Source organism: Pristiophorus japonicus, chromosome 11 (assembly GCF_044704955.1).
Source record: "Pristiophorus japonicus isolate sPriJap1 chromosome 11, sPriJap1.hap1, whole genome shotgun sequence".
NCBI lineage: Eukaryota > Metazoa > Chordata > Chondrichthyes > Pristiophoridae > Pristiophorus > Pristiophorus japonicus.
Genome location: NC_091987.1, coordinates 120,814,621 through 120,837,109, shown reverse-complemented (window position 1 = coordinate 120,837,109; position 22,489 = coordinate 120,814,621). Strand labels below are relative to the sequence as shown.

At 47.5% G+C, this 22,489-nt stretch overlaps 1 long non-coding RNA gene across 4 annotated transcripts in view; it reads left to right on the top strand.

Moving 5' to 3' along the window:
- The window catches only part of LOC139276251 (uncharacterized), a 97,055-nt gene that overhangs the window by 39,072 nt on the left and 35,494 nt on the right, over window positions 1-22,489 (top strand). For all 4 annotated transcript variants that reach the window (XR_011595879.1, XR_011595880.1, XR_011595877.1 and 1 more), the window contains exon 2: window positions 15,449-15,625. This is a non-coding gene — a long non-coding RNA (uncharacterized lncRNA). The remainder of the gene's footprint in view (window positions 1-15,448; window positions 15,626-22,489) is intronic.

Below are 22,489 nucleotides of genomic sequence, written 5' to 3'. Positions count from 1 at the left end.
ATCTGCCCATTGTTAAGTTTAACCACTATGACCCTATTCTCCTCTTTGTCTATTACAGTACCCTCAAGCCATTTGGGCCCCAAAGTATGATTGAGAACAAATACGGGGTCATCAATTTCTATAAATCTCCCACTTGAATTTCAGTCATGGCACTCGTTTTGGGACTGGCGCTTGCCCTCAACAATGTAGGACAGGACTGGATGAATGAGGGACAGCCGAGTTTTGACTGTTCATTTCATGAGTAGCTCGGCGGGCGGGATCCCCATGAGCGATTGCAGTCGGGGCCTATAGGTCAGCAGGAGGCGCGATAGGCGGCATTGAAGGGAGGGCCCTTGAATCTGGAGCATGCCTTGTTTTATGATTTGGACCGCACGTTCCGCCTGACCATTGGAGGCCAGCTTGATCGCTGCTGTCCTGACATGATTAATGCCATTACCCGACATGAACTCCCGGAATTCGTAGCTTGTGAAACATGGGCCATTATCGCTAACAAGAATGTCCGGCAAGCCATGGGTCGCAAAGACCGCGCGCAGACTCTCCACGGTGGTGGATGTACATGCACGAATTCAAAATGATGCACTCGATCCATTTCGCATCAACCACAATGAGAAACATTTTTCCCATGAATGGGCCCACGTAGTCTACGTGAATACGTGACCATGGCCTGGTGGGCCAGGGCCACGGACTGAGCGGGGTCTCCCTGGGGGCATTACCTAGCTGGGCACACGTCGTGCACCTGCGAACACAGTGTTCCAGGTCTGAATCAATTCCCGGCCACCACACATGTGACCGGGCAATGGCCTTCATCAGCACGATGCCTAGGTGCTCGCTGTGGAGTTCCCTGATGAATGGTTCCCTGCCCCTCTGGGGCATGACTACCCGGCTGCCCCCTAGTAGGCAGTCGGCTTGGATGGAGAGCTCATCCATCCGTCTATGAAATGGTCTGACCTCCTCAGGGCATGCTCTGTGTGCGGGCGCCCAATCCCCAGTCAGGACACATTTCTTAATCAGGGATAGGAGGGGATCTCTATTGGTCCAGATTTTGATCTGGCGGGCTGTGATGGGGGAGCCTGCGCTGTCAAAGGCATCGACAGCCATGACCATCTTAGCACTTTGCTCCGCTGCCCCCCCAGTGGTGGCCAGTGGAAGCCTGCTGAGCACGTCAGCGCAGTTTTCGGTGCCGGGCCGGTGCCGGATGGTGTAGTCATAAGCAGCGAGCGTGAGAGCCCATCGCTGTATGTGAGCTAACGCATTGGCACTGACAGCCTTGCTGTCTGACAGCAGGGATGTTAATAGCTTGTGGTTCGTTTCTAATTCGAACTTCCTACCAAAAAGGTACTGATGCATCTTTTTCACCCCATAGACACATGCAAGTGCTTCCTTCTCAACCATCCCATATCCCCATTCAGCTTGAGAGAGCGACCTGGAGGCATAAGCCACAAGTTGTAGTTGGCCCTCAGCGTTACCCTGCTGCAACACGCACCCAACCCCATAGGACGATGCATCACATGTCAGAACCAATTTCTTACGGGGGTCGTACAGGGTCAACAACTTATTTGAACAAAGTAGGTTCCGCGGCCAATTGAAAGCCCGTTCCTGACAGTCCCCCCAAAACCAATCGCAACCCTTTCACAGGAGCACGTGTAGCGGCTCCAACAATGTGCTTAAGTTCGGCAGAAAGTTCCCAAAATAGTTCAAGAGTCCCAGAAATGAACGCAACTCCGATGTGTTGCAGGGCCTGGGCGCTCGTCGAATCGCCTCCATTTTGGATTCGGTAGGCTGAATCCCGTCTGCAGCAACCCTCCTGTCCAGAAACTCGACCTCAGGAGCCAAAAACATACACTTATACTTCTTGAGTCGCAGGTCTACCCGGTCCAGTCGGCGTAGCACCTCCTCCAGGTTGTGGAGGTGTTCCTCGGTGTCACGACCGGTGATGAGGATGTCGTCCTGAAATACGATTGTTCCAGGAATGGATTTGAGCAGGCTTTCCATGTTTCTTTGAAAAATCGCAGCCGCTGATCGAATGCCAAACGGACACTTGTTATAAACGAACAGTCCCTTGTGCGTGGTGATGTGGTCAGTAGTTTAGATTCTTCGGCCAGTTCTTGGGTCATGTAGGCTGAAGTGAGGTCCAAATTGGTGAACAGCTTGCCACCTGCCAGCGTGGCAAAAAGGTCCTCTGCTCTCGGGAGGGTCTTGTAGGGACACCCGGATGATAGTGGCCTTGTAGTCGCCACAGATCCTGACCGAGCCATCCACTTTTAGGACGGGAACGATGGGGCTCGCTTAGTCGCTGAATTCAATGGGCGAGATGATGCCCTCTCTCAGCAACCGGTCCAATTCGCTCTCAGTTTTCTCCCGCATCACACACATCAGCTTTGGCTTTGTGGTGTACTGGTCTGGCGTCCGGGGTGATGCGTATCACTACTTTGGTACCTTTGAACGTCCGGATGCCTGGTTGAAATAGTGATTCAAATTTCTGTAGGACCTGTGAGCATGAACTTCGCTCCACAGATGACATGGCGTGCACATCCCCCCATTTCCAGTTAATCTCAGCTAACCAGCTCCTCCCCAACAGTGCGGGACCATTGCCCGGGACAATCCAGAGCGGCAGCCGGTTCACCGATCCATTGTGTGTGACCGTCAACATTGCACTGCCTAGCATTGGAATGATTTATTTGGTGTATGTCCGTAATTGCGTCTCAATGCGTTCTCATTGGGTCTGCTGGCTTTGAGTGGCCACAGCATTTCGAATTGTTTAACATTCATGAGTGATTGGCTGGCCCCCGTGTCCAGCTCCATGCGTACAGGGATGCCATTTAATAGGACTTTCATCATCATAGGTGGCGTTTTGATATATGAGCTGTGAATGTTTGCCACATGAACCTGCTGAACTTCAGCGTCCATTGATTTGCCCCAAGCGTCATCCTGCCTCGCAGACCCCTCATCTGGTTCATCCGCCTCGTATATTAGCCTGGTTACAGGCTTTCTGCAAAATGGCTAAATGGCCACTGAGGTTACAATTTCTGCAGACGAACTGTTGAAACCTGCAAGTCCTGGCAGCATATCTGCCCCCACACCTCCAGCATGATCTGAGATTCCCATTGTTGTGAACAAAAGAGCTGTTACAAGACATTCCTCACTGATTGTCCCTTTGACTGCTCTTGAGCACCCTGTTAGTGGGTGTCAATGGCCCCATCCCGGGCCGCATTGTCCACTGGGGGGGGCGTAAATGTCCGTTCAGCCTGCCATTGTCTCTGTTGGAGACTTACTCTTGGGCCTATTGCTGCCTGGGGTGTGTCGAACTGCCCTCGCCTGCCTGCAGGGCTCTGTGTCGCGTTTCTGATATTGACTCCCTGATCCATCGCCATGCTGGTGGTAGATGTTACGGGTTTGTGAGGTGCAGAATTGCGCGCGTATATTATCTTGGTTTCCTCCTCCCCCGCCATAAAAGTCTGAGCCATCAACACTGCCGCTTCCAAGGTCAAGTCCTTGGTCTCAATTAGCTTTCTGAAAATCCCAGCATGACCAATACCCTAAATAAAGAAATCCCTTAGCATCTCCCCCCTGCAGGCGTCTGTGAACTTACAGAGGCTGGCCAAGCGCCGGAGGTCCATAACGAAATCCGGTATGCTCTGTCCTTCCCAACGTCGGTGGATATAGAATCTGTGTCGGGCCATGTGTACGCTGCTCGCCGGTTTGAGGTGCTCACCGATTAGTTTTTTGAGCTCTTCAAAGGTTTTGTCCGCCGGCTTCTCGAGTGCTAGCAGGTCTTTCATGTGCGCGTAAGTCTTAGGTCCACAGCTGGTCAGCAGATGAGCCCTTCGCTTGTCGGCCGCTGCATCTCCCAGCCAGTCCTTCGTGACAAAACTCTGCTGGAACCTCTCAATGAAATCATCCCAGTCCTCACCGACACAGTACCGTTCATCTGTGTTGCCGGTGGCCATTCTCGTGGGTCGTTGATTCCCGTTTCTTGTCGCCAATGTAAAGTCTTTACACAATACCACAAATCCACACGAGGCACATTCTATGGACAAGGTCACTCCATGACCTGAACCTTTATTCACAGGACCCAGAAGTGATGACCATGCATGGGACCTCCCTTTATATACCTGGATGACCAGGTGAGGAGTGTCTCCCACAAGTTCACCTCCTGTGGTCAAGGTGTGCATTTCTTACATATATACAGTATTGCAGTGTTGTTACATAAAGGTTACATACATGACAGGGACAATGGTGCAAGACAAAGGAGATGGTAATGGGACAAGTAAAGAAACAAAGAATAGGTCTAGAAGAGGTGTAAATAAGAATAGCAGAATCAACAGTTGCTGCCCAAAAATAATGGGGGCAGAGGTTATGATCTGAAATTGTTGAACACAGTGTTCAGTCTAGAAGTCTGTAAAGTGCCTCATCGAAGGATGAAGTGCTGTTCTTCGAGCTTACATTAAGCTTCATTGGAACAATGTAACAAGCCGAAGATGGAGAGATCAGAGTGGGAGTGGAGCAGAGAATTAAAGTGAAACGCGACTGGAAGCTCAGGGTCACGATTACGGACTGAATGGTCACTCAATCTGCATTTGGTCTCCCCAATGTAGAGAAGTCTACATTGTGAGCAGTGAATACAATATACTAAATCGAAAGAAGTACAAGGAAATCGCTGTTTCACCTGGAAGGAGTGTTTGGGTCTCTGGACAGTGGGAAGGGAGGAGGAAAAGGGCAGGTGTTGCATCTCCTGCGCTTGCACGGAAAAGTGCCATGGGAAAGGAAGAAATAGCAGAGGCACAGGTATGGAATGTGGCATTGCCAAAACACATGCGAGGGAGGCAGAGAAACTGAGAGAATGGAATAGCATCCTTACAGGAAGCCAGGTGGGAGAAAGTGTAACCCATGTAGCTGGGGGAGTCAATGAGCTTATAGTGGATATTGTTTAATAGCTTATCCCCGGAAATGGAGACAGAGAAGGAGAGGAAAGGAAGGGAAGGGCTGAATGGCCTATTCCTGTTCCTAATTCCCTCCTAATACGCAATATAAAAATAGTTCACTAAATGATCAGTGTTCAGCTATTCCAATTTCATAACTGTCCTAGTACTGGATCCACTCAGGTCCATGATTGGCTTGGAGCCCATCCAATTGCACGGTCCTAAAAACCGCCACTGCCTAAACTGTCTAAGGGTACATTTTCCGCTCTGGATGGCCAGCGGCAGTGGAGGGCACGAGGCAAACTGGAACCGGGAGATGGCCAATCTGGCGAGATTTAGCATGCGATGAGTTTCATTTCGATTTCCTGACCTATGACCTTTTTCCTTGCCCGTTTCTTCTTTCTATCTGCTCTAAGTCTCTCACTTCCTTACTCAAAGCTCATTGCACTAGCTTTGTCCATATTCCCCACTCACCAAATTCTTAAGGCACCACAACCTTTCAGTTCTGAGCCTATTCAACACTACATCGAGTTTTCACCACCCACTGATCACCAGAGCCCCTTACTTACTCAACACAACCCCTTCCCCACTCAACACAAAGCCTTCCCCACTCAACACAACCCCTTCCCCACACAACACAACCCCTTCACCACACAACACAACCCCTTCACCACACAACACAACCCCTTCACCACACAACACAACCCCTTCACCACACAACACAGCCCCTTCCACACAACATAACCCCTTCCCCACTCAACACAACGCCTTCCCCACTCAACACAACCCCTTCCCCACACAACACAACCCCTTCACCACACAACACAACCCCTTCACCACACAACATAACCCCTTCCCCACTCAACACAACCCCTTCACCACACAACACAGCCCCTTCCTCACACAACACAACCCCTTCCCACTCAAAACAACCCATTCCCCATTCATTGCAACTCCTTCTCCAAACAACACTACCACATCCCCACTGAACACTAAACCCTTCCTCACTCAAAACAATCTTATTCCCCACTCACCACAACCCATTCCTCACTCACCACCAATCTCATTCCCACTCACCACCAACCCCTTCCCAACACAGCCCCAGCCTCATTCCCACTCCCCATCAATCTTCTCCCTACTCAGCAACACAACCTCTACTGGGCAATCTGATTGCATGAGTTTACAGCCAGGAGGGTGAGATTAAATCTGCCCTCTCTTCCCGAGTAAGATCACCTGTCATTAAGGAGGTGCATCCCATAAATGTGAGCTGCAGCCAACTTTCTTGCATTCTGCATTATATCAGCAACTGTCACAAATCCAAAACCATGTCAGGATCTGATGGTAATTATTGAAATGAGTTGACCATGCAGACTGTGGGCAATCAGCATAATGCCCCTTTAGCCAGCTTTGTGCTAACAGCTCATAATTCCCTCCTCCATTTCATCAGTTTCACAAAATGGGCTATTCTAGAGTCCAGGATATGGGGAAATAAATCAAAATTTACATATAATTGCACAGAATTTACACAGAAAATAGCCATTCGGCCCATCAGGTCTATGCCAGTGTTTATGCTCCACATGATAACATTAATGGAAAGTGAGATCGGGTAGGGTGCAAAAGCAACGTTGCACCAGTCATGACAGTTTCCCGATGGATGGCTTAGATTAAAATTGCTCCTAATATATATCAACCCCAGCAACCTTTAAACACATTACAGTCCTTATATGGGCACATAACGTTGGGTTAGCATCACCCCTCTGTTGTGTCCTTAGATGCTCTAACAATGACTCCATGTGGCAGTGTGTTGTACTTGAACTGTAGTGATCTTAGTCCTTTATTAGTTAACTCTAGACTGTGGATCACACCTGGTGGCCTGCCTTTTATACTTGGCCAGGCACATCTATACAGGTAACCTATAGTCTCCCACTGCTGTGCCCTCTGGTGGCACACCTTGTGATAGTACCAACAGTGGCCATCACTCCCCCCTGAACCCTCAGTACAAATCGCCTCTGCATTACTTATGCTCTGGGCTTAGCTCTATATGGGTTCTGTCTGGTAGACCACTAGCGGGCCAGCTCAACCTTGAGTGGGTAGTTGGTGCAGTAGCATGCTTGTGGTTGCTGTTTGTGTGCGTGTGTTCCTGACTACTCCATTCTCTACCCCCTCCGCATTGGTGTGGCGGGTGCTCCTGGCATTCATGTACACACAAGTTCAGGTAAGTGGATTTTGCATGGTTTTTTTTGAGTGTTTCCATGATGCGACAAGAGCGTTAGGTGTTTTGTCGATGCGGTGATCGGTGCGTAAGGACAAGCTAGTTCTGGAGCTGCTGGGTGGTGTCCCTGCAGTCCTGTAGCAGTTCAGTGCCCGGTGCTGGCAGTGGGAAGCCAGTTGGCTCACGTAGCCTGCTCTCGGGGCTGTTGCCGTGGTTCCTAACATCAGGCAGGTTCACAGCCGTCTGTGACCCCTCCGTCCTTTCTTTACACCCTGGGTCCCAGCTGCTCCCTGAGGAGCTGTCGTCTAGCAGTGCACAGGGAACCGCTGACTCGCTGGCCTGAGCGTCGCTTGGTTTGGGATCCAGACTGGTGCTTGTTTCCTCTAGGGAAAAAGTGGCGGGTGACCCTACATCTAGGGGTATGGCCTTAGTGCAGCCTGCTCCTTCAGACTCGTGGCAATTGGTGCCATCAATTGCCTGAGAGTTGGAGCTGACCCAGGGCATGGTATCACCACCGATGCCTTTGCCCTGCTGAGGTCGCTTGCTTAGCAGCTCGTGTGTGTTGGCTGCTTGTGGCCACACTTTGTGGTGCATGACTCTGGTCCCCGGGACGCAGGCTACTGCATTGGGTACTGCTTGCTGGACCTGTGTGCACACGATGGGTGTCTGCCCGCTGCATTGAAACATAGAAACATAGAAAATAGGTGCAGGAGTAGGCCATTCGGCCCTTCGAGCCTGCACCGCCATTCAATGAGTTCATGGCTGAACATGCAACTTCAGTACCCCATTCCTGCTTTCTCGACATACCCCTTGATCCCCCTAGTAGTAAGGACTTCATCTAACTCCTTTTTGAATATATTTAGTGAATTGGCCTCAACAACTTTCTGTGGTAGAGAATTCCACAGGTTCACCACTCTCTGGGTGAAGAAGTTTCTCCTCATCTCGGTCCTAAATGGCTTACCCCTTATCCTTAGACTGTGACCCCTGGTTCTGGACTTCCCCAACATTGGGAACATTCTTCCTGCATCTAACCTGTCTGAACCCATCAGCATTTTAAACGTTTCTATGAGGTCCCCTCTCATTCTTCTGAACTCCAGTGAATACAAGCCCAGTTGATCCAGTCTTTCTTGATAGGTCAGTCCCGCCATCCCGGGAATCAGTCTGGTGAACCTTCGCTGCACTCCCTCAATAGCAAGAATGCCCTTCCTCAAGTTAGGAGACCAAAACTGTACACAATACTCCAGGTGTGGCCTCACCAAGGCCCTGTACAACTGTAGCAACACCTCCCTGCCCCTGTACTCAAATCCCCTCGCTATGAAGGCCAACATGCCATTTGCTTTCTTAACCGCCTGCTGTACCTGCATGCCAGCCTTCAATGACTGATGTACCATGACACCCAGGTCTCGTTGCACCTCCCCTTTTCCTAATCTGTCACCATTCAGATAATAATCTGTCTCTCTGCTTTTACCACCAAAGTGGATAACCTCACATTTATCCACATTATACTTCATCTGCCATGCATTTGCCCACTCACCTAACCTATCCAAGTCACTCTGCAGCCTCATAGAATCCTCCTCGCAGCTCACACTGCCACCCAATTTAGTGTTATCCTCAAATTTGGAGATACTACATTTAATCCCCTCGTCTAAATCATTAATGTACAATGTAAACAGCTGGGGCCCCAGCACAGAACCTTGCGGTACCCCACTAGTCACTGCCTGCCATTCTGAAAAGTACCCATTTACTCCTACTCTTTGCTTCCTGTCTGCCAACCAGTTCTCAATCCACGTCAGCACACTATCCCCAATCCCATGTGCTTTAACTTTGCACATTAATCTCTTGTGTGGGACCTTGTCAAAAGCCTTCTGAAAGTCCAAATATACCACATCAACTGGTTCTCCCTTGTCCACTCTACTGGAATCATCCTCAAAAAATTCCAGAAGATTTGTCAAGCATGATTTCCCTTTCACAAATCCATGCTGACTTGGACCTATCATGTCACCACTTTCCAAATGCGCTGCTATGACATCCTTAATAATTGATTCCATCATTTTACCTACTACCGATGTCAGGCTGACCGTTCTATAATTCCCTGTTTTCTCTCTCCCTCCTTTTTTAAAAAGTGGGGTTACATTGGCTACCCTCCACTCGATAGGAACTGATCCAGAGTCAATGGAATGTTGGAAAATGACTGTCAATGCATCCGCTATTTCCAAGGCCACCTCCTTAAGTACTCTGGGATGCAGTCCATCAGGCCCTGGGGATTTATCGGCCTTCAATCCCATCAATTTCCCCAACACAATTTCCTGACTAATAATGCAGGATTCCCACCACACTTGGCTGCGTGTGGTGGGAATCCTGCATCGCACAGCTTTTCCTTACTTATGATGGACACTCTAGGGGTCCGATGCGATCGTGCGACTTTTCCTCACTGGTTGCATATGTACAGTTCAAATCATCAATTACACATTGTACATAATCGCACAACTTTTCCTTGCTGGTTGCATGTATACAATTCCGATTATCACTTGCACATTTTACATAGTCCGTTACACTTTTAGTCTCTAACTTGCAATTCTTGTTACATTGCTTAATTGTGTGGAACTATCCCTTTAATTGTAGTGGGTTGCCGGCCTCCTTTAAGAGAGCCTTGCTTGCTTTACGTCAATCTGCTTCTCCGTTTGGTGCCATGTGTTGCTCCATCAGCGCTGCACCTCGTGGTCTGGTCGTGGCCATCTCTGGCTTCAGTGCATCGCCTCGTGGTGTGGGTGCATCTTTTCTTCGTCCACGATGTCGACTCCGGCGATCTTCTCCCCGAGTTCTGCCTCTGCAGTTGGGAAGTCGCTGCTGGATCCGATTTTCTCCCTCCTTTGTCCTGCCACTGGAGCCTGGAAGGTGCGTTCGGGTCGTCTCAACTGGATCATCTGCATGCAGTCGTGCTGAGCGGTCTGTGTCTCGTGTGCCGTGCTGGTCAGCTCGTTGGTGCTGGTCCACCCTCGGGTGAGGGCTTGCTTTGCCTCTGAGCGCAGAGAGCTTCGATCACTGGAGAGGTGAAATCTTCCCACTTCCACTGGATCTTCTCCATCCACCTTCTGCCGAGCAGCGTTGGTCCAACACCTGCAACAATCCACAGAGGTAACTTGGATTGTACCATCATGGAGTACCTTTACGACTGGGATGATTTCATTGGTGTGGTTGCGCAGTTTTGCCTGAACCGGGGCCAACTCGGGTCGTTCAGCCGGATTGTCCCATAGCCTCTCAAATCTTCTTGATTCATCACTGACTGGCTCGCCCCCGTGTCCACTTCCATGAAGACTGGTCTTCCCTCTATCTTGACTTCCATCTTCAGCGGGGAGCACTCGGTGGTGCAGGTAAACATGCTATGTATCTCCCTGTGGGACTGGGCTGCCTCTCTGTCTAACAATTCATAATCCACGCTGGATTCATGGCCATCTGCGGACTCCTCATCGACACAGTGAGTCATATTTCTCTTACACATTCGCTGGAGGTGGCCCTTTGTACCACAGCCTTTGCAAACATAGTCTTTAAAACAGCGCTGGTGAGCCCTGTGATTCCCTCCGCAATGCCAGCATGGTGCTACTCGATTAGCCCCCTCGGCAGACTCTGAGTTAAGGGACTGGCCTGTTCTCTCTTCCCTCTCTTCCCTTTTCGCTCTACAGTCCAGCTGCTGAACGGCGCCACTCTGTGCATAGTACCTACCGGATTTGAGTCCTGAGGGTGAGACATCTGTCTAGAGCCGCAGGTCGAGGTCATGAAAGACTGGCTCACAGAGATGGCCTTCTGCAGGTATCCGCCGACAGTAGCTTGTGAAGAAGGCCCTCATGGCCAATTCCAATGATGAAAATGTCCCGCAGCGCTTCGTTAAGGTGGGCGCCAAACTCGCACGGTGCCGCCAGCCTCCTGAGGTCTGCGGCGTACTTCGCGACTTCCTGGCCTTAGGGCCGTCGATGGATATAGAACCGGTGTCTGGCTGTGAGGATGCTCTCCTTGGGCTTAAGTTGCTCCTGGATCAGGGTTACGAGCTCCTTGTACGACTTGGTCGTTGTCTTCGTTGGTGCCAGCAAGTCCCTGACGAGGCCATAGATGTTGGGCCCACAACTGGTTAGCAGGATAGCGCGCCGCTTATCAGCCAGTTTGGCCAGGTCGTCTCCTGCCGGGTCGTTTGCTGTGAAAAAGGGTTCTAGCCTCTCCACAAAGGCATCCCAATCATCACCATCTGCTTCAACGTACCAAGGGTAGCCATTTCCGTGTGAAAGTTCGTATTCTCGTCACCAGTTGTTGTGTCCTTAGCTGCTCTAACAATGACTCCACAAGGCAGTGTATTGTACTTGAACTGTAGTGACCTTAGTCCTTTATTAGTTAACTCCAGAGTGAGGATCACACCTGGTGGCCTGCCTTTTATACTAGGCCAGGCACACCTATACAGGTAACCTACAAGTCTCCCATTGCTGTGCCCTCTGGTGGCACACCTTGATATGGTATCAACAGTGGCCATGTAAGATACATGACACACTCCACATTATAACTGAGGAAATAATGTCACATGACATCACAGTGAAAACCATGGCAACATAGAGGAAAGTGGATTTCAACAGTAGCTTAAATGCAGATGCTGAAAAGGTCTCAACAGGTGAGAGGCAAGTTTGTTTCAAGCTACCGAAGTCTTCAGAATTTCTGAAGAACAAAATCGTTTGTTAACACAACTAAGTTTTGAAACTCATCAGGAACTGTGGTGCTCAAAACAATTGTTTCCAGAATTCAGTTTGTAAATTGAACAGAATCTGTGAAGATTGAAAACTGTTTGTTTACAGAACTCAGTTCTTAAATTCATCAAATTATAAACAAAGAGATCATTCTTCTTAACAATATTGGGGAAATGTCAGCGAGGAGATAAAGAGTGACTTTAGGCTATGAGTAAATGAAAGAAGGAATCCTTAGTTTATAATTACCCCAAGAATTAAAATGGTTTAACAGTAAGATTTCCCTTCAAATTGAACAAGAATAGCCACAGCAAATAAAACAAGAACAGGGAAATGGGGCTGAAGAGCCAGGAATGCCTCCCTGCTGCCTCGTTTCCATGGGAACGCTTGCAGGCCGAGGTCCAGGCTAAAATCTATTTCTCTGGGGAAAGCCCAAGAAGTCGTGGAGTGATGTAAATGGGTCATTAGCCCAGTGTCAGTCGTCTCCCCTCTTACTTCCTTTCATTAACAGCTAGGGAGAAACAACCCTTTAATCTCCATGCATCAGAAACCAGTGAGAATGTGTACCCAGAAACAGGTACAGTAATGGAAGGTTCATATAAAAATTGAGCCTCAATTAAAAGAATATCCATCGGAATTCAGTGTAGGAGTATAATGAGGGAAGAAATTGGATTAAAATCTAGAAAACCACGAGAATTTATGAGAGGTGTAGGGTAGGGATTCTATTTTGGGAGACACCAGGCCCTGATGAGGCCTCACATCAGAAGCTCTGTGGTCGGGCATGCAGCGAGGTTGGGAGGCAGTGTGGGTGGAGAGGCAAGTGGGGTTGGTAAGTGCGCAGGTTCTACGGGTCGATGGGTGAGTGACTAGGTGTGGCAGAATGCAATTCTGCAAAGGCAAACCAACAAGCACTTGGGATGGGTGAACAATGGGCAGGAAGCACGGCTTCACAACAGATAGTGGAAATCTAGAATTCGTTTGCCCAGAAACCAGTTGAGGCTGGGGTTCATGTGATGATTTCAAAACTGAGATTGATAGGTTTTAGTTGGGCAAGGTTATTAAGGGTTACGGAACCTAAGAGGGTTGATCAAGTTGAGAAACAGATCAGCCATGATCTAACTGGATGGTGGAACAAGCTCGAAGGCTGACTGACCTACTCCAGTTCCTATATTCCTTCCTAATACGTAATATAAAAATAATTGACTAAATAATCAGGATCAGCCATTCCCATTTCAAAGCTGTTCTATTACTGGATTGACTCGTGGTCCGTGATTGGCTCAGAGCCCAGCCAATTGCACAGTCCTAAGGCTGCCGCTGCCTGAACTTCCTGCCCTAAATCCTGAGGGTACATTTTATATTCCGGATGCTCAGCGCCAGTGGAGGGCAGGAAGCAAACCGGAAGCAGGAGATGGCCAGTCTGGCGGGATCTGGCAGGTGATGAGTTTCATGTCACTTTTCTGACCTACTAACTTTTCCCTCATCATGCTCTTCTACGCATCTGCTCCAAGTCTCGCTCTCTCTCCCTTATTCACAGCTCATCCCACTAGGTGTGTCCATGATCCCCGCTCACCAAATTCTGTCGACCCCCAAGTCACCACCCAACCTTTCCTTCTGAGCCTTTCCAACACATCTCATCATCAAGTTTTCAACACCACAACCCATTCCCCACTCAACACACTGTCTACCCCACTCACTACCACCCGTTCCCCACTCACCACCACCCATTCCCCATTCAACACACTGCCTACCCCACTCACCACCACCCATTCCCCATTCAACACACTGTCTACCCCACTCACCACCACCCATTCCCCATTCAACACACTGCCTACCCCACTCACTACCACCCATTCCCCATTCAACACACTGTCTACCCCACTCACCACCACCCATTCCCCATTTAACATACTGTCTACCCCACTCACTACCACCTGTTCCCCATTCAACACACTGCCTACCCCACTCACTACCACCCATTCCCCATTCAACATACTGTCTACCCTACTCACCACCACCCGTTCCCCATTCAACACACTGCCTACCCCACTCACCACAACCTGTTTTCTACTCACCACAACCCCTTCCCCACTCACCACAATCCCTTCCACACTCAACACAACCCCTTCCTCATTCACCTCAACCCCTTTTCCACTCATCACAACCCCCTCCTCACTGAACACAGCCAATTCCTCACTCACCACCAACATCATTCTCACTCACCACCAATCCCTTCCCAACTCAGCAATAACCTTATTCCCATTCAGCAACAATCTCTTCCAGGCTCTCCACCACAACCTGTGGTGGCCAATCCGATCACAGCAATTTACCGCCACGAGGGTGAGATTAAATTTACTCTCTCTTCCCGTATAAGATCACCTGCCATTACGGAGATGCATCCCTTTAAATTTGAGCTGCAGCCAACTTACTTGCATTCCGCATTACACCAGCTGCTGTCACAAATCCAGAATGATGTCAGGAACTTATGGTAATTACTGAAATGAGGTAACGATGCTGACTGTGGACAATCAGCTTAATGGTCCTATAGCCAGCTTAGCGCTAACAGCTCACCATTACCTCCTCCACTTCATCAGTTTCACAAAATGGGCCATTCTAGAGTCCAGGTTATGGGGAAATGAATCAAATGTCACATCGAATAACAGAATCTACAGCACAGAAACAGGCAATTTGACCCATCTGGCCTATCCCGGTGTTTATGCTCCACATGATGACTTCAATGAAGAATGAGATCGGGTGGAGTGCAAAACGAACATTGCACCAGATCCCATCAGTTTCTCAAAGGGCGGCTTAGATTAAAATTGCCCCAGTGTATCTCAGGTCTGTGCTTAACCCCAGCCAGCCTCAAACAGCTTGCAGTCCTTATGTGGGCTCTCAACCTAGGACCTGCATCACTCCTCCACATTGTAACTGAGGAGGTTATGTCACATTACATCACATTGAAAACCATGACAACAAAGAGGAATGTGTCTTTCACCAGTAGCTGAAATGTAAATGCTGAAAAGCTCTCGCCAAGTAAAGGGAAAGTTTGTTTAAACCTTATCAAACTCTTCAGAATCTGTGGAGATTAAAATCGTTTGTTAACACAACTCAGTTTGGAAACTCATCAGGAACTGTGGTGCTCAAAACCATTTCTTGCCAGTTTTCAGTTTGTGAATTGATCTGAATCTGTGGAGATTGAAAGCGGTTTACATAATTCAGTTCTTACATTCACTAAATTATAACTGAAGAGATAATTCTTTACAATATCAGAGAAAAGTCATTGAGGATACAAAGAGTGACATCAGGCTGTGAGTAAACAAAAGAAGGACTCCTGAGTTGGGAATTAACCCAAGAATTAAAATGGTTTAACGGTGGGAGTTCCCTACAGATTGAACAGGAACAGTCACAGCAAATAAAACAGGAAATGGGGCTGAAGAACCAGGAATGCCCCCTCTGCTGCCTTGTTTCCATGGCACTGTTTGTAGACCAATGTCCAGTCGCAAGTCTGTCCCTTGTGGGAAGGCCCAGTATTCCTGGAGTGATGTAAATGGGTCATTGGTCCAGTGTTAATCGTCTCCCCTCTTACTTCTTATCTTCAGTACCTGTGGAGAATCAACACCTTATTACCCATGCGTCAGAAGACATCTATAAGACTTTATTGAAAGAAACCACAGAGGAGGTGTACAGGGCAACAGGTACAGGAATGGAATGCTCATATAAAATGAGCCCGAATTAAAGGAATATCCATTGAAATTCAGTGTAGAAGACTGAACAAGGTAAGGAATTGGAGTAAAAACTAGGAAACACACAGCATTTCTGAGAGGTGCGCAGTGGGGTATGTGGTGCCCATTTTGGGAGACACCAGGCCTTGGTGAGTCCTCACATATACCAGTGGAATGAAGTTCTGTGGTCAAGAAAGCAGGAATTCTGGGAGGCAGTGTGGTTGGTGAGACAAGTGGGTTGGAAGTGCACAAATTCTGCATGTTGATGGGTGTGAATGTAGATGGGGCGGAAAGCAACTCTGCAAAGGCAGACTGACAAGATGGCAAGCACTGGGATGGTTGAGCAAGGGGGCAGGAAGCACTGCTTCGCACAAAGGATAATGGAAATCTGGAACTCTCTTGCCCAAATTCCTGTTGAGGCAGCGGTTCAATTGAAAATTTTGAAACTGAGATTGCTAGGTTTTTGTTGGGCAAGGATATTAAGGGTTAATGTACCTAAGGGGTTGATGAAGTTGAGATACAGATCAGCCATAATCTAATTGAATGGTGGAACAGGCTCGAGGGGCTGAATGGTCTATTCCAGTTCCTATGTTCCTTCCTAACACATGATATAAAAATAGTTGAATAAATGATCAGGATCAGCCATTCCCATTTTGTAACGATCTTATTGCTGGATCCACACGCGGTCCGTGATTGGCTTGGAGTCCATCCAATTGCACGGCCCTAAAGCCGCTGCTGCCTGAACTTCCTGCACTAAACCCTGAGGGTACATTTTCCATTCTGGATGATCCACGGCAGTGGAGGGCAGCAGACAAACCGAAAGGTGAGATGGCCCAGTCTGGCAGATTTGGCATGCAGTTAATTTCACTTAAATTTCCTGACCTCCTACCTTTTCCCTTTCCATTCTCTACGTCTCTGCTCTAAGTCTCACTCTACCTTACTCAAAGCTCCTCTCACTAGCCTTTTCTGTACTCCTCACTCACGAAACTCTTCGGACCCACCCTACCTCCCAACCTTTCCTCTGAGCCTTTTCAACACATCTCACCATTTGGTTTTCACCACTCACTCACCAACACAACCCCTTCCCCACTCACCTCAACCTCATTTCCCACTGAACACAACCGATTACTCTCAGCACAACCATTCCTTAATCACCACCAAACTCATTCCCCATTCACCATCAATCTCTTCCCTACTCAACACCACAACCTCTGCTGGCCAATCTGATTGCTTCAGATTACAAAGGGAGGAGGGTGGGGTTAAAATGACCATTTCCTCCTGTATAAGATCGCCTGCCATTACGGAGGTGTATCCCTTTAAATTTGAGCTGCAGCCAATCTTCTTCCTTTAGCCAGCTTTGTGCTAACAGCTCTCCATTCCCTCCTCCACTTCACAAAATGGGCCATTCCAGAGTCCAGGATATGGGGAAATGAATCAAAATTTACATAGAATGATATAGAATTTTCAGCACAGAAACAGGCCATTCAGCCATCAAGTCTATGCCAGTGTTTTATGCTCCACATGATGACTTCAATGGAGAGTGAGATCGGGTGGGGTGCGAAACCAGCATTGCAGCAGTATTTCAATGGGCGGCTTAGATTCATTTTTCCCCCAATGTATCTGAGATCTGTGCTTAACCCTAGCCAGCCTCAAACAGCTTGCAGTCCTTATATGGGCTCTCAACCTAGGGCCTGCATCACCCTCCGCATCATAACTGAGGAAGTTATGTCATATCACATCACAGTGAAAACCATGGCAACCCAGAGGGAAATATGCTTCACTAGGAGCTGAAGTGCAGATGCTGAAAAGCTCTCGACAAGTAAGGGGCAAGTTTGTTTAAAGATTGCCAAAATCTTCAGAATCTCTGGAGATCAAAATTGCATGTTTACACAACTCAGTTCTGAAACTCATCAGGAACTGTGGTGCTCAAAATCATTTGTTTCCAGAATTCAGTTTGTAAATTGATTTGAATCTGTGGAGGTTGAAAGCTGTTTGTTTTGCAGAATTCCATTCTTAAATTCATCAAATTATAACCGAGGAGATAATTCTTCTTCACAATATCGGGGAAAGGACATCGAGGAGACACAGTGACTTTAGGCTGCGAGTAAAATAAAAGAAGTAATCCTTAGTTGAGAATTACTCAAGAATTGAAATGGTTTAACAGCGAGATTTCCCTTCAGATTGAACAGGAATCATCACAGCAAATAAGGACAGGGAATTGGGGTTGAAGAGGCAGAATGTCTTCCTGCTGCCTCGTTTCCATGGCTCTGTGCCTCAATGCAAGGAGTATTCGTAATAAGGTGGAATGAATTAACTACGCAGGCAGCTATTAACGATTATGATATCATTGGGATTACAGAGACATGGCTCCAGGGTGACCAAGGCTGAGAACTCAACATCCAGGGGTATTCCACATTCAGAAAGGATAGACAGAAAGGAAAATGAGGTGGAGTAGTGTTGCTGGTTAAAGAGGAAATTAACGCAATAGTAAGAAAGGACATTAGCTTGGATGTTGTGGAATCTGTATGGGTAGAGCTGTGGAATACCAAAGGGCAGAAAATGCTAGTGGAAGTTGTGTACAGACCACCAAACAGTAGTAGTGAGGTTGGGGATGGCATCAAACAGGAAATTAGGGATGCTTGCAATAAAGGGACAGCAGTTATCATGGGCAACTTTAATCTACATATAGATTGGGCTAACCAAGCTGGTAGCAATGCGGTGGAAGAGGATTTCCTGGAGTGTATTAGGGATGGCTTGCTAGACCAATATATCAAGGAAGCAACTAGAGAGATGGCCATCCTAAACTGGGTGTTGTGTAATGAGAGAGGATTAATTAGCAATCTTGTTGTGCGAGGCCTCCTGGGGAAGAGTGACCATAATAGGGTAGAATTCTTTATTAAGATGGAGAGTGACAGTGTTAATTCAGAGACTAAGGTCCTGAACTTAAGGAAAGGTAACTTTGATGGTATGAGACATGAATTGGCTAGGATAGACTGGCAAATGATACCTAAAGGGTTGACGGTCGATAGGCAATGGCAGACATTTATAGATTACATGGATGAACTTCAACAATTGTACATCCCTGAATGGAATAAAATAAAATGGGGAAGGTAGCTCAACCGTGGCTAACAAGGGAAATTAGGGATAGTGTTAAATCCAAGGAAGAGGTATATAAATTGGCCAGAAAAAGCAGCAAACCTGAGGACTGGGAGAAATTTAGAATTCAGCAGAGGAGGACAAAGGGTTTAATTAGGAGGGGGGAAATAGAGTATGAGAGGAAGCTTGCAGGGAACATAAAAACTGACTGCAAAAGCTTCTATAGATATGTGAAGAGAAAAAGATTAGTGAAGACCAACGTAGGTCCTTTGCAGTCAGAGTCAGATGAATTTATAATGGGGAACAAAGAAATGGCAGACCAATTGAAGAAATACTTTGGATCTGTCTTCACTAAGGAAGACACAAATAACCTTTCGGAAATACTAGGGGTTCGAGGGTCTAGCGAAAAGGAGGAACTGAAGGAAATCCTTATTAGTCAGGAAATTGTGTTAGGGAAATTGATGGGATTGAAGGCCGATAAATCCCCAGGGCCTGATAGGCTGCATCCCAGAATACTTAAGGAAGTGACCCTATTAAGAAATAGTGGATGTATTGGTGATCATTTTCCAACATTCTATTGACTCTGGATCAGTTCCTAAGGACTGAAGAGTAGCTAATGTAACACCACTTTTTAAAAAAGGAGGGAGAGAGAAAACAGGGAATTATAGACCGGTTAGCCTGATATCGGTGGTGGGGAAAATGTTGGAATCAATTATTAAAGATGAAATAGCAGCACATTTGGAAAGCAGTGACAGGATCGATCCAAGTCAGCATTGATTTATGAAAGGGAAATCATGCTTGACAAATCTTCTAGAATTTTTTGAGGATGTAACTAGTAGAGTGGACAAGGGAGAACCAGTGGATGTGGTGTATTTGGACTTTCAAAAGGCTTTTGACAAGGTCCCACACAAGAGATTAGTGTGCAAAATTAAAGCACATGGTATTGGGGGTAATGTACTGACGTGGATAGAGAACTGGTTGGCAGACAGGAAGCAGAGAGTCGGAATAAACGGGTCTTTTTCAGAATGGCAGGCAGTGACTAGTGGGGTGCCGCAGGGTTCAGTGCTGGGACCCCAGCTATTTACAATATACATCAATGATTTAGATGAAGGAATTGAATGTAATATCTCCAAGTTTGCAGATGACACTAAGCTGGGTGGTGGTGTGAGCTGTGAGGAGGATGCTAAGAGGCTGCAGGGTGACTTGGACAGGTTAGGTGATTGGGCAAATACATGGCAGATGCAGTATAATGTGGATAAATGTGAGTTTATCCACTTTGGTGGCAAAAACAGGAAGACAGAATATTATCTGAATGGTGACAGATTAGGAAAAGGGGAGGTGCAACGAGACCTGGGTGTCATGGTACATCAGTCATTGAAGTTTGGCATGCAGGTACAGGAGGCGGTGAAGAAGGTAAATGGCATGTTACATTGAAACATAGAATATAGGTGCAGGAGTAGGCCATTCGGCTCTTTGTGCCTGCACCACCATTCATTAAGATCATGGCTGATCATTCCCTCAGTTCCTGCTTTCTCTCCATACCCCTTGATCCCCTTAGCTATAAGGGCCACATCTAACTCCCTCTTGAATATATCCAATGAACTGGCATCAACAACTCTCTGCGGCAGGGAATTCTACATGTTAACAACTCTCTGAGTGAAGAAGTTTCTCCTCATCTCAGTCCTAAATGGCCTACCCCTTATCCTAAGACTGTGCCCCTGGTTCTGGACTTCCCCAACATCGGGAACATTCTACCCGCATCTAACCTGTCCCGTCCCGTCAGAATCTTATATGTTTCTATGAGAGCCCCTCTCATCCTTCTAAACTCCAATGTATAAAGGTCCAGTTGATCCAGTCTCAGTGTTACCCCTTGTTGGCCTTCATAGTTAGAGAATTTGAGTATAGGAGCAGGGAGGAATTACTGCAGTTGTACAGAGCCTTGGTGAGGCCACACCTGGCATATTGTGTTCAGATTTGGTCTCCTAATCTGAGGAAGGATGTTCTTGCTATTGAGGGAGTATAGCAAAGGTTCACCAGATTGATTCCCGGGATGGCAGGACTGACATATGAAGAGAGACTGGATCAACTGGGCTTGTATCCACTGGAGTTTAGAAGAATGAGAGGGGATCTCATAGAAACATATAAAATTCTGACGGGATTGGACAGGTTAGAGCCAGGAAGAATGTTTCCGTTGCTGGGGAGTTCCAGAACCAGGGGTCACAGTCTAAGAATAAGGGGTAAGCCATTTAGGACAGAGATGAGGAGAAACTTCTTCACTCAGAGAGTGGTTAACCTGTGGAATTCTCTACCGCAGAAATTTGTGAGGCCAGTTCGTTAGATATATTCAAAAGGAAGTTAGATATGGCCCTTACGGCCAAAGGGATCAAAGGGTATGGAGTGAAAGCACGAAAGAGGTACTGAGGTTGAATGATCAGCCATGATCTTATTGAATGGCAGTGCACGCTCGAAGGGCCGAATGGCCTGCTCTTGCACCTAATTTCTATGTTTCTATGGAACATTTCCAAGTCGAGGTCCAGGCCCAGGTCCGCCCATTTGTGGAAGGCCCAGGTAATCCTGGAGTGATGTAAATGGGTCATTGACCCAGTGTTCAGCGTTGCCCCTTTTACTTCCTTTCATTTGCAGTCAGGGAGAATCAGCCCCTTAATCTCCATGCGTCAGAAGGTACTCTTCAAAGAAGCCAGGGAGGAGGACAATGGGCACAGTAATGGAAGTTTCATATAAAATTATCCCTAATTAAAGGAAAATCCTTTGGAATTCAGGGTAGAAGGCAGGGCAACAGAAGGAATTGGATTAAAAACTAAGAAACAAAGAGCATTTATGAAAGGTGTGGGTGGCATGTGGGGTCGGGGTGTGGTGGGAGGAGGTGTTGATTTTGGCAGACACCAGGCCCTGGTGAGTTGATGCATGAGCGGGTAGGTGTGGCTGAAAGCAACTCTGCAAAGGCGAGCACTTGGGATGGGTGAGCATCGGGGCAGGAATCACTTCTTCGTACAACGGATAGTGGAAATCTGGAACACTCTCGTCCAAATACCTGTTTAGGCTGGGGTTCAATTGAAAATGTCAGAACTGAGATTCATAGGTTGTTACTGAGCAAGGGTATTGAGGGTTATGGAACATAAGAGGGTTGATTGAGTTGAGAAACAGATCAGCAGCGATCTAATTGAATGATGGATCAGGTTCGCAGGGCTGAATGGTCTACTCCTGTTCCTGTGTTCCTTCCTCCTATTTAATATAAAAATAGTTGACTAAATTATCAAGATCAGCCATTCCCATTTCATAGCTGTCCTGTTACTGGAGGCAGTCGTGGTCCATGATTGGCTCGGAGCCCATCCAATTACATTGTCCTAAAACTACCACTGCCTGAATTTCCTGCACTAAATCCTGAGGGTAAATTTTCCATTCTGGATGTTCCCCGGCGGTGGAGGGCAGGTGGCAAACCGAAAGTGTGAGATGGCCAGTCAGGCAGGATCTGGCATGCAATGAGTTTCATTTCAAGTTCCTGACTGACTACCTTTTCCCTTGCTATTCTCTTTTCCATATCTGCTCTAAGTCTCTCTCTTCCTTATTCCAAGCTCATCCCACTAGCCTTGGCCATGTTCCCCACTCACCAAATGCTCCAGATACCACTCCACCATCCACTCCTTGTAAGCCTTTTCATTGGGATTTCACCACCTGCGCACCAACACAACTCCTTTCCCACTGAACAAGAACCCCTTCCTCACTCGTAAGAAGAAAGGTTGAGCAGGTTGGGCCTATACTCATTGGAGTTTAGAAGACTTAGCAGTGATCTTATTGAAACAT